Raw genomic sequence first — 10,194 nt, 5'->3', positions numbered from 1 at the left:
GGAGCTACTACCAAAGAGCTCTTATGATCATTCTTGTACAAGGTTCTATGTGGACAGAAGTTTTCCTTTCTCTGGAACAAATGCATGCAGCAGTAGTTGCTGGGCCAAATGGTAAATCCACTTTTAATTTTAAAATAAATTTCTAGGGGCCGATGCTGTGGTGTAGTGGGTCAAGACGCCAATTTCAGTGCCGGCATCCCATATAGCTGCCAGTTCGAATCTCGGCAGCTCCTCTTCTGACCCAGCTCTCTGCTATGACCTGAGAAGATGGCCCAGATCTTTGGGCCCTGGCACCCATGTGGGAGACCTGAAAAAAGCTCCTGGCTCCTGATTCAGATTGGCCCAGTTCTGGCCATTGCAGCCATCTGGGAGTGAACCAGCAGATGGAAGTCCTCTCTCTCTCTCCCTCTATCTCTATCTCTCTCTCTGCCTCTCTATAACTCTGCCTTTCAAATAAATAAATAAATAAATAAATCTTTTTTTAAAAAAAGCATTAAAAGAGGAAATTTCTGAACTATTTTCTAGAGTAGCTGTGTCATTTTGCATTCCCACCAACATTAATGATTCCATTTCTCTGCATCCTTGCTTACTTTTGGAGATATTTTTATTCTTTATTTCAGCCTTTCTGTTAAGTGTGCTTTTTAAATCTTCAAACAACTTTGACTTGGGTTCTCTGTGACTTTAACATGAAGAGTCGTGGTAGAATGGGGCAATTAAGATCACTGGGCAGCATGTAAAATACTGTTTGGTGAGTATGCAATCAGAGCAAGGTGGAGATACTTACAGGATTTGCATATAAATGTCATCAGACCTTGATAACTTATATTATTAGGTCATCAGGAACCGGAGGAGGCAGTCCCAAGGCCAAGACTTCTTTTTCTTGTAAGGTTTTCCTAAGGCTTTACAAATAAACAGTCTTGGAGAGTTTCTTTCTGGGGTCTTAGTTGCTATGGCTGATGGTCCTACTTTTCTTCAGTTCTGTTTTTGACAAGTCCTATATCAAATAGGAATCCTTCTGTGTAATCTTTTCTTACATATACTAAAACATTTAATCATATTATAGTTAGACAATTTTTTCTTGGACTTACATAGCTAATTCTATGCCACATGCTTCTATGTCTAGGAAAATGAATTTAAGAATGAATTCCCTTCTTTCCCTGTATCTTTCATAAAACAGTAAAAGTGACTCAAACTAAAACACATGAGATATTTCTCAAAAATCCCCCCTCTTTGTTCCCAGTTCTTTTTGTTTGTTTGTTTTGTTTTTTACTTTTTAGCTGGAAACCTTTTATTTAATGTCTACAAACCATGCGTTTCATATTTACAAATTCAAGAACTTAATGATTCCTTCCCAGTTATTTAGCATTCTTCAGCATTCTTCAATTCCTTCAGAAATTCAAGTATGAAACTTTCAAATCTTTTTTTAAAATATTTATTTATTTTACTTGAAAGTCAGAGTTACTGAGAGAGAGAGAGAGAGAGAGAGAGAGAGAGAGAGAGAGAGGTCTTCCATCTGCTGATTCACTCCTCAATTGGCCGGAGCTGTGCCGATCCGAAGCCAGGAGCCAGGAGCTTTCTTCGGGTCTCCCATGCAGGTGCAGGGGCCCAAGGACTTGGGCCATCTTCTGCTGTTTTCCCAGGCCATAGCAGAGAGCTGGATCGGAAGTGGAGCAGCTGGGTCTTGAACTGGCGCCCATATGGGATGCTGGCATGGCAGGTGGCGACCTTACCTGCTACGCCACAGCACCAGCCCCGAAACTTTCAAATCCTTCTTTAATCTGACTTTTTGGTTCATCCTATGAACTTTACTTCTACTTTCTTTTTCTTTAAAAAAAAAAAAAAAAAAAAAAAAAAAGAGCTTCCTGGGATTTTAATTCTTTACCTAGATTCTCCACAGCAAGGAGGGTAGGAGTCTGGACATTTACCTAAAAAAGCCTAAAATTTTCCCTCTTTACTCCAGGCCTTCCATTCCTGGTTCTTCGTAGTCTCCCTTTTCTGTAACTCGACTTGGATAAGCCTAGGACACAGTTCCCTTAAAGGTTGGGTACATGTGCAGAAGCTGAGCTAGAAACCTCTTAAAATTCACTTGTGTAGAAGACTGAGAACATTTCCAGGTCAATATCCTGCAGCCCTGAAGTCCAATCTGTCTCAGAATTAAACTTGGCATCCCCCTGTTCAGTGCTGTTATGAGTTAGTATTAGAGTTGAACTCCCCAAGGCCAATGTTGTTTTCCTTATTTCAAAGTCTGGCGTGGTGATAGAATGGGGATGAGGTCATAGGTGAAGGACTTGGTAACCCCGAAGAGCCAATAAAAGCTCTGAACAAGGCCAAAGGCATAAGCTCCTTTTCTGGTTAGGTTGATTTGTTCCATTTTAATTTGTGCTATCAGTCATAGGCAGCCTGCAAGATCATCACTGCCACAGATGGCACTGGCCTCAAGTGTGTGCCCTAGTAATGACGGGTCAGCAACATTATGTGTGAATATGAAAGCAAGCACATCCATTAGTGTACTTCCATATCTATATTTAGGTTATTAAGTGCTCAGGGAAATTTGCATGCATTTTAGGTTAGAGGCATTATGCTTGGTATGTGTATCAGTGAACTGGAGTTATCTATATCATCTCTTTTTATGTTTTCATGTTGCTACTCAGTTGCCTGAAGGGGGAAGGAAATCTCATTTTATAAATAATTACCTATCTTCATCTGCATTTTTTTTTTTTTGACAGGCAGAGTGGACAGTGAGAGAGAGACAGAGAGAAAGGTCTTCCTTTTGCCATTGGTTCACCCTCCAATGGCCGCCGCGGTAGCGCGCTGCGGCCGGCGCACCGCGCTGTTCTGATGGCAGGAGCCAGGTGCTTCTCCTGGTCTCCCATGGGGTGCAGGGCCCAAGCACTTGGGCCATCCTCCACTGCACTCCCTGGCCACAGCAGAGAGCTGGCCTGGAAGAGGGGCAACCGGGACAGGATCGGTGCCCCGACCGGGACTAGAACCCGGTGTGCCGGCGCCGCAAGGCGGAGGATTAGCCTGTTGAGCCACGGCGCCGGCTTTCATCTGCATTTTTGAGTACCTTACATGATAACCTGTATATAGGCGTGTTTGAATCTCAGTATAGGACCAACTAATATTTCCAGATTTTACATTAAACTGATCTTTATGTAAATGAAGCTATGATTTAAGAGGTCTGCTGCCATTTTTAACCCTATTTTAGAATCTGAACAGATTGAATGCATTTTTTTTTAACTTGGAAAGAAAAACCTGATAATTTCAGCCACATAGGTCATGCTTTGTAGAAAATTCTGGATAATTTTTCAGTATTCTGGGCCCATTTACCAAGTATTAGTCTCACGCACTGATGTATTTGGCCTGAGATGTTCTTCAGCTCATTGGGATAGATCCATTGTTGGAGACTTTTCTTCTATCTGTTCCATTTTCCACATATATTCATGGTTCTGATTTCTTTTGTTGTCTTGTTAGTGTTTGGTTCTTGTTGATTTCTTTAGGATTCATGTTAGATGTTCCCAGGTGGAGTGTAGGATTTCAGAATCACCCATACCAGATCCTCCCCATATGCTCTCCTGTACTGTGACACACCTCCAACCTCATGATTTAGAACAACTTGTTTTGCTGTTTCTGTTCATACATTTCATTAGGGCAGGAAGTAGTCATGGAAAGTGGGAAGATCCTGGCCAGCAAATGTGCTGAGTCAGGGGACTTCAGAGTTGACTGAGATGAGAAGAGAGCTCTCTGAAGGGAAGTAACTCTGGCAAGGAATGGTGTCTGGTATAGCTGCTCCTTGAGCTGCATTTTGAATTGCCTGGCCTGATCACCTCCCTCTGTCGTGAAGATGTGGAGCCAACTGGTGTGGGAAGTACTTCCCCTTCCCGTTGACTTCTCCAGTCCTGTGTGTACACCAGGATCCTTCTTAGGCCCTCTCTTCTTTTTGAAGCCTTTCTGGTAATGAAAAGTGGTGTCTTTCTTGGTTTCTATCTTTTTTTAACTTAGTATGCATATGTCTCACTTTTACACAATTTCGCTAAACTGTCTCCGATGAAGGAACTTCATAAAGTTTGGGGAAAATGGAATTAAAAGATGTGTTTATTTTGGGGTAAAAATTTTTGGAAATCCGTACGTAGTTTTTTCATAGTATATATTTTCATGAGTTATTTGAGATACCTTCTTATATGTTTCATTATTCTGATAAGCTTCTCAAAGATACTTTAAATTTTGCAGAGGAGAAATTTGAACAGGATGGGAGGAAGGGCACTAACGTTTGTTTAGCACTCCCATATGCCAGACACTGTGGGAAGCCCTGGATTTCTTGAGTTTGTTTCTGCATACGTTATCTCTTGTTACAGATGATTAAAATGAAACTTGGAACTTTAAGTGACTAGCTGAAGAGCACATGATTTTTAGCAGAGAATGTGGAGACTTGATTTAGGATTCTAAGGCTCCAAACTCAGTACTGCCAGAAGACTTAAGCACCAGCCTCTATATATTATTTATTTGAGAGGGAGAGAGAGACGGGGGAGAGAGAAGAAGAGAGATAGAGATAGAGAGAGAGAGCAAGCGAGCACACTCTCATCTACTGGTTCATTCCCCAAATGACTGCAGTGGTCAAGACAGAACTGGGCAGAAGCCTGGAGCTGAGAGCTCAGTTCAGGTCTTCTATGTGGGTGGGGAACTAAGCTATCACTGCTGCCTCCTAGAATCCACATTGTCGGAAAGTTGGAGTTAGGAGCCAGAGTGAGGCATCAAACTCAGATACTCCAATATGGCGCATGGGCCTCCTTTCTACTAGGCCAAATGCCCACCCACTCTCTATGTCTTAGAAGTGTGTCTCATGTCCGCATTATTTAGCAGTTCTACTGTCTTATTCTTTTTGTGTGAACCATAGTGAGCTTTTTCTATCTTTATGTAATTTTTAATACTGGCTTTGTTTGTCTCATATAGATTTTGGATTAAATGATTATATAATGCTGTGATGATCAATCAATTGATCAAAAGTTTTGCAGAACTTTTGGGGAGATTCATACTTAAAGTATATACATATGTTTCGCTATCACAATCACCAGTTCTTTTCACTTCTATTATAAGGATGCTTTTAGTAGTGGATATACAAAAAAATAATTACATTGAGAATGATATTTGTAATATCTAAATTTTATTTATCATGCTAAGTAAATTCACATAGGATCAGAAAGTAAATAATCTGTAATTGTATTTTTATTATCTAATATTTCCACAAAATTTTAGCCTTTTTTTTAAACATAGTTGGGTATGACTGTTGTTAATCTTTCAGTTTTCTTTTATGGATGATTTGATTGAGCCAGTAAATATGCTTACCAGTTCTTCTGATTTTATACTGCTTGGCAGAAAACTTCATTAATTCTGACAATTTACAGTATCCCAACTATTCTTGATCAGCTTTATTTCAACTGTTGAATTCTTGGAAGATTTCATAACCAGTAACACTTTTCAGGCACTTTTTTTATTACTTTCTTACAGCCAAAAATCCCTTTATTTAATTTTCCCCATAACACTTTAGTTTTTTAGAACTGTTTTTAATAGTCTCAGACTCTTAAAATTATCACTACATGTATATGAATATCTGCATGTATTTTTTTCCAAACACTAGCTTCATTTTTCTTAATTTAACCTCCCTGAGGAATATTTTAAATTACCATCTCATTTGTCTCAATCATTTTGCTAGCATTACCTTCTGCAGGCTAAGAAGTACTTATATGGCTGTATCAGCTCCAATTTTACCTAATTTAGAAATGGAGCTTGCTGCCTGCTTTTTATTGAAATCTCATGGTATGTACAGATACTTTCTGATTATTTACACCTGAGGGACTAAATTTCTGGGGAAGAAACTTATGAGGAAATCTTATCCTTTTTTACTTGGTATTGTTTTTAGACATGTGGCAGAACAGGTGCAGAACTTTGCATCCGTCTCTGCCAATTAGGGAAATAGAGGCAGTCAGGTGTAGAGGGATTAAGAGCATATGCTAGAACTAGAGAGCCTTGTACTGGGACCTGGCTTTGCAATTGGTTAGTGGTAACTTTAGACAAATTGTTTCACCCTGTTGAGTTTTAATTTCATCAATAAAATGGGGATAATGCTAGTTACTACTTCATTTGCTTGTTGGGAGGATTAAATGTGTTGATATAACCATAGTACTTGAAATAGCGCATTTACATATAACTATTTGTGTTTCTATAGACAATGCTCTAACAAGGTTTTATTTAAAATGTAACTGTCTTGACTTGATGGCCACACATTCAGAAATAGCCCGTGATACTCTACTTTTTCTTTTTGACCCCATAATATACTGTACTAAAATTCGGTATTCCACAGTGACATTCTTTCTGAACCAGAAAAAGACAAGTATTTTTATTTTTTTATTTTGGAGTAGCATATGCTGATCTTTATAAACATGGCAGCAATTCCTTTCCTCCTCTCTGTTTTTTTCTCAAGTCGTTGTCTGCCAGGAGACAGTGGCGGCTCTGCGTCTTGCCTGACTAACTAACTCAAGTGGGAAACCTAATGCAATAATTAATTAAAGATGTCAAGGGCTGTGATTATCTCTGCTCACTTGCTCTTTTCCTCTTTCTTTCTTTCCTTATTTTCATATTAAGGCTTTTACAAATAGCCCTCCACAATAGCTATATAAATTCAAATGTCAGGGTTTGAGCAGGAAGGAAATGTAATAGTTATTTGAACTCATCTATGGTTCACATACGCTTCATAGCCATTTCAGACTAATTCCATTTCTGTTGGCCAAAATCCCATCTGTTTCTGAGGTTCTTCCACTCAACTGTCCTTTTCTTCATGCAGTCTTTGAAAGCTTCTGTTAGAATGGATCAACCCATTTTGTTTGTTTTTCCAGTCTTGGTTGCATTTCTTTTGTGACACTTCATTTACTACATCGAAGACTTCTCCAGGTCAGGCCCTCACTTTATCTTCTTTGTCTTCGGTTTTCTGTCCCACCAACCATGCATAGTGGCTCAGTCCTCAGAAAATGATCCCTGAATGAATGATTTATGAGTGATTAGAATTGGGGCCTGATAATTTAATTCCTCACGTTGGCCATGAGAAATTTGAGGCCTAGAAGAGTACCCAATTTTGTCTAAGACCACTCAGCCAGCAGAGAAAGGGGAACAAATAACACTTTTCATACGTCTATAGATATTTTTGCTAAAATTATTAGGATATTAGATATACTATTGCTTGAGAATTATAAATCTCTAAAATACCCGAGATTTTGTTTTGGAAATAGCTGTAGCAAATCAGAGAGCTATTTTTAAGTACTGTGTGTAGTATTCCTATTTAGTCAAATGTGTCACTTGATAAACAAGTCTATATAGAAACAGATAAATTTTCTATTACATTGCACTCATTAGTAATCTCACACCATATCTGACTTGTAAATTGAGTGCATCAATGGACTGTTCACAATTGTCATATTACTTTGGCCAAATCAAAGTCTCTGACAATTAGAGAAAGATGGGAATTGTTTCTTCTGTACAGCGCTGCTAATACATAAGCTTTTAAAATGAAATCAGTTTTCTTGAATCAAATATTGCCAAATAAATGCATTTTTTAATTAAATAAGCTTGTGTGAAATCTTGAAACATCTTTTCCATATAAACCCAGTGAAGCTCCTCCTTTTTGTCTTTTCAGATGCTCTAACAAACAAGGACCTTGCTTGAATCATTCATTTTGTAGAAATCATAATATTCCATCAGCAGCATCAGCTGACCTAGCTGAATTAGGAAACTTAATCCACCATTAAATGGTGGAATGCAGGATGAAATATAGTTTAAGACCACAGATGCGCCTTTCAAGGTAGTCTGCTATGCTCACTGGAGGGGTACGTGTGTGTCTCTGTGTGTGCACCCACATATGTGTGTGTCTGTGTGTATGCACGCATGTACGTGTGTGTTGAAAATAAAATTGTTTTCATAAAAATACAATAGTAAGTGTGAATGTTTTGCATAGTGATTAAGATGCCACTTTGGATACCACCTTCCATATCAAAGTTCCTGAGTTTGAATCTTGGCTCTATCTTGATTCCAGCTTCCTTCTAGTGCATACTGTAGGAGGCAGCAGGCACTCTAGTGCTTGGGTCCCTCACACTCATTTGGGAGACCTAGATTGGATTTCAGGCTCCTGACTTTGGCCTGACCTGCCCTGCCCCCAGTGGTTATGGGCATTTGAGGAGTGAACCAGTAAGTGGGATATCTCTGTCTGTCTTTGTTTCTGCCCTTGTCTTTCTCTCTCTCTCAAGTAAATAAAATAATAAATTAAGTAGGTTTTAAAATACAATGATAAACAATTTTTAACTCCTAAATTAAGATTTTTGTTTTGGATTTTACTTTGGGTATTATTGAAACAAGCTTTCCTAATTTTTTATGACAGCTTTTCTGAAATATGATTCACATATCATCCAATTTACCCATTTAAGGTGTATAATTCATGCGCTTTTAGTATAGTTATGGAGTTGTACAATCATCAATACAATAGATTTTAGAATTTTTAAGTTAGGTATTTTTAAAGGCAGAGCAAGAGAAAGAGAGAAAGATGAAGAGAGAAATCCTCCATCTGTTGGTTTACTCCCCAAATGCCCACACAGTTGGAGCTAGGATCCAGGAACTCCAACCAGGTCTCTCTCGTGAGTGGTAATCACCAAAGTACCTGAGCCATGTGCATAGGGTGTCTTTAAATTTAGTTAGATGTTCTATTTCTTTCAACTACATTTTGTGGAGAGAGCTACCCCAAACTCATCAGATGATTCTACTTTTTTTTTATAAGATTTTATTTATTTATTTGAGAGGTAGAGTTCCAGACAGTGAGAGGTAGAGACAGAAAGAAAGGTCTTCCTTGCGTTGATTCACTCCCCTGATGGCCACAATGGCTGGAGCTGGACTCCCATGTGGGTGCAGGGGCCCAAGCACTTAGGCCATCTTTTACTGCTTTCCCAGGCCATAGCAAGAACTGAATTGGAAGAGGGGCAACTGGGACTAGAATCGGCACCCATGATGATTCTACTTTTTTAAAACAAGATTTATTTATTTATCTGAAAGGTAGAGTTATGAGGGGGGTGGCGTTGGTATGGGGAGGGGCGAGAATGAGAGAGAGAGAAAGAGAGAGGAGAGAGAGAGAGAGAGAGAGAGAGAGATCTCCCATCAGCTGGTTCACTCCCCAAATGGTTGCAGTGGCCAGGGATAAGCCAGGCCAAAGTCAAGAGCCCAGAACTTCATCTAGGTCTCCCATGTGGATGCAGGGGCCCAAACACTTGGGCCACCTTCTGCTGCTTTCCTAGGCACATTAGTGAGGAGCTGGATTGGAGGCAGAGCAGCTAGGACTCAAACCAGTGCTCTGCTATAGGATGTTGGGGTTGAAGGCGACGGCTTGATCACTGCCACCATGCTGACACCTAGATGATTCTACTTTGATGTTAGATATATACTTATCCTTTATCTGAAGGCAGAAAAGTTAAACCAGACAACGTATAATAATCCTACAGCTGCCCCTGACCACACAGGAGGAGGAATGGTGGTGTGAGGGCTCTGGAATCCTCAGAGAGATCTGGAGTTCAAACCATGACTGTGAAACTGTGCAAAGGAGCAACACACTTTAAAGGGTGTGAGCTGTTATTGTTGAGGAGGAGAGGAAGAGAAATGGCTTGAGGTCAGAGTTTTAGGCTTTACTCTCGAAGGACAGATGTGTCTGTAGATTTCCTGCCAAACATATATGAAGAGACTTCAAAAAGTTCATGGGAAAATAAAATTAAAAGATGAGCTTGTTTTGGTAGAAAAAAATTGTGAAATCCATGCATAGTTTAAACTGTTTTGAAGACCCCTCATATCTTGAACACCACTAATTTCACCATGGAAAGTGCACTTCTGAAGTTTCTTGTGATGCTAGATGAACACTATCAGAATCTGATGTTGATGTTGATGGCCTTGCCATTTCCTCTGTCTTAGCGTGTGGACTCAGATTACTTGAGATGTTAACAGTGGCTAAAGCAGTGTTAAGTTCAACTCACCCACCATAGTGAGACTGTTTGCTCTGATTTATTTTAAATTAAATTACAGATAATGTGACAGCACTGATGCTCATCTTGAGATCCTGAGCTCTCAGGAGTTCACTCATGTGATCCTGGGATCTATTTCTTATATTATTCTAAA

Source organism: Lepus europaeus, chromosome 15 (assembly GCF_033115175.1).
Source record: "Lepus europaeus isolate LE1 chromosome 15, mLepTim1.pri, whole genome shotgun sequence".
NCBI lineage: Eukaryota > Metazoa > Chordata > Mammalia > Lagomorpha > Leporidae > Lepus > Lepus europaeus.
This window is presented reverse-complemented; position numbering follows the sequence as displayed.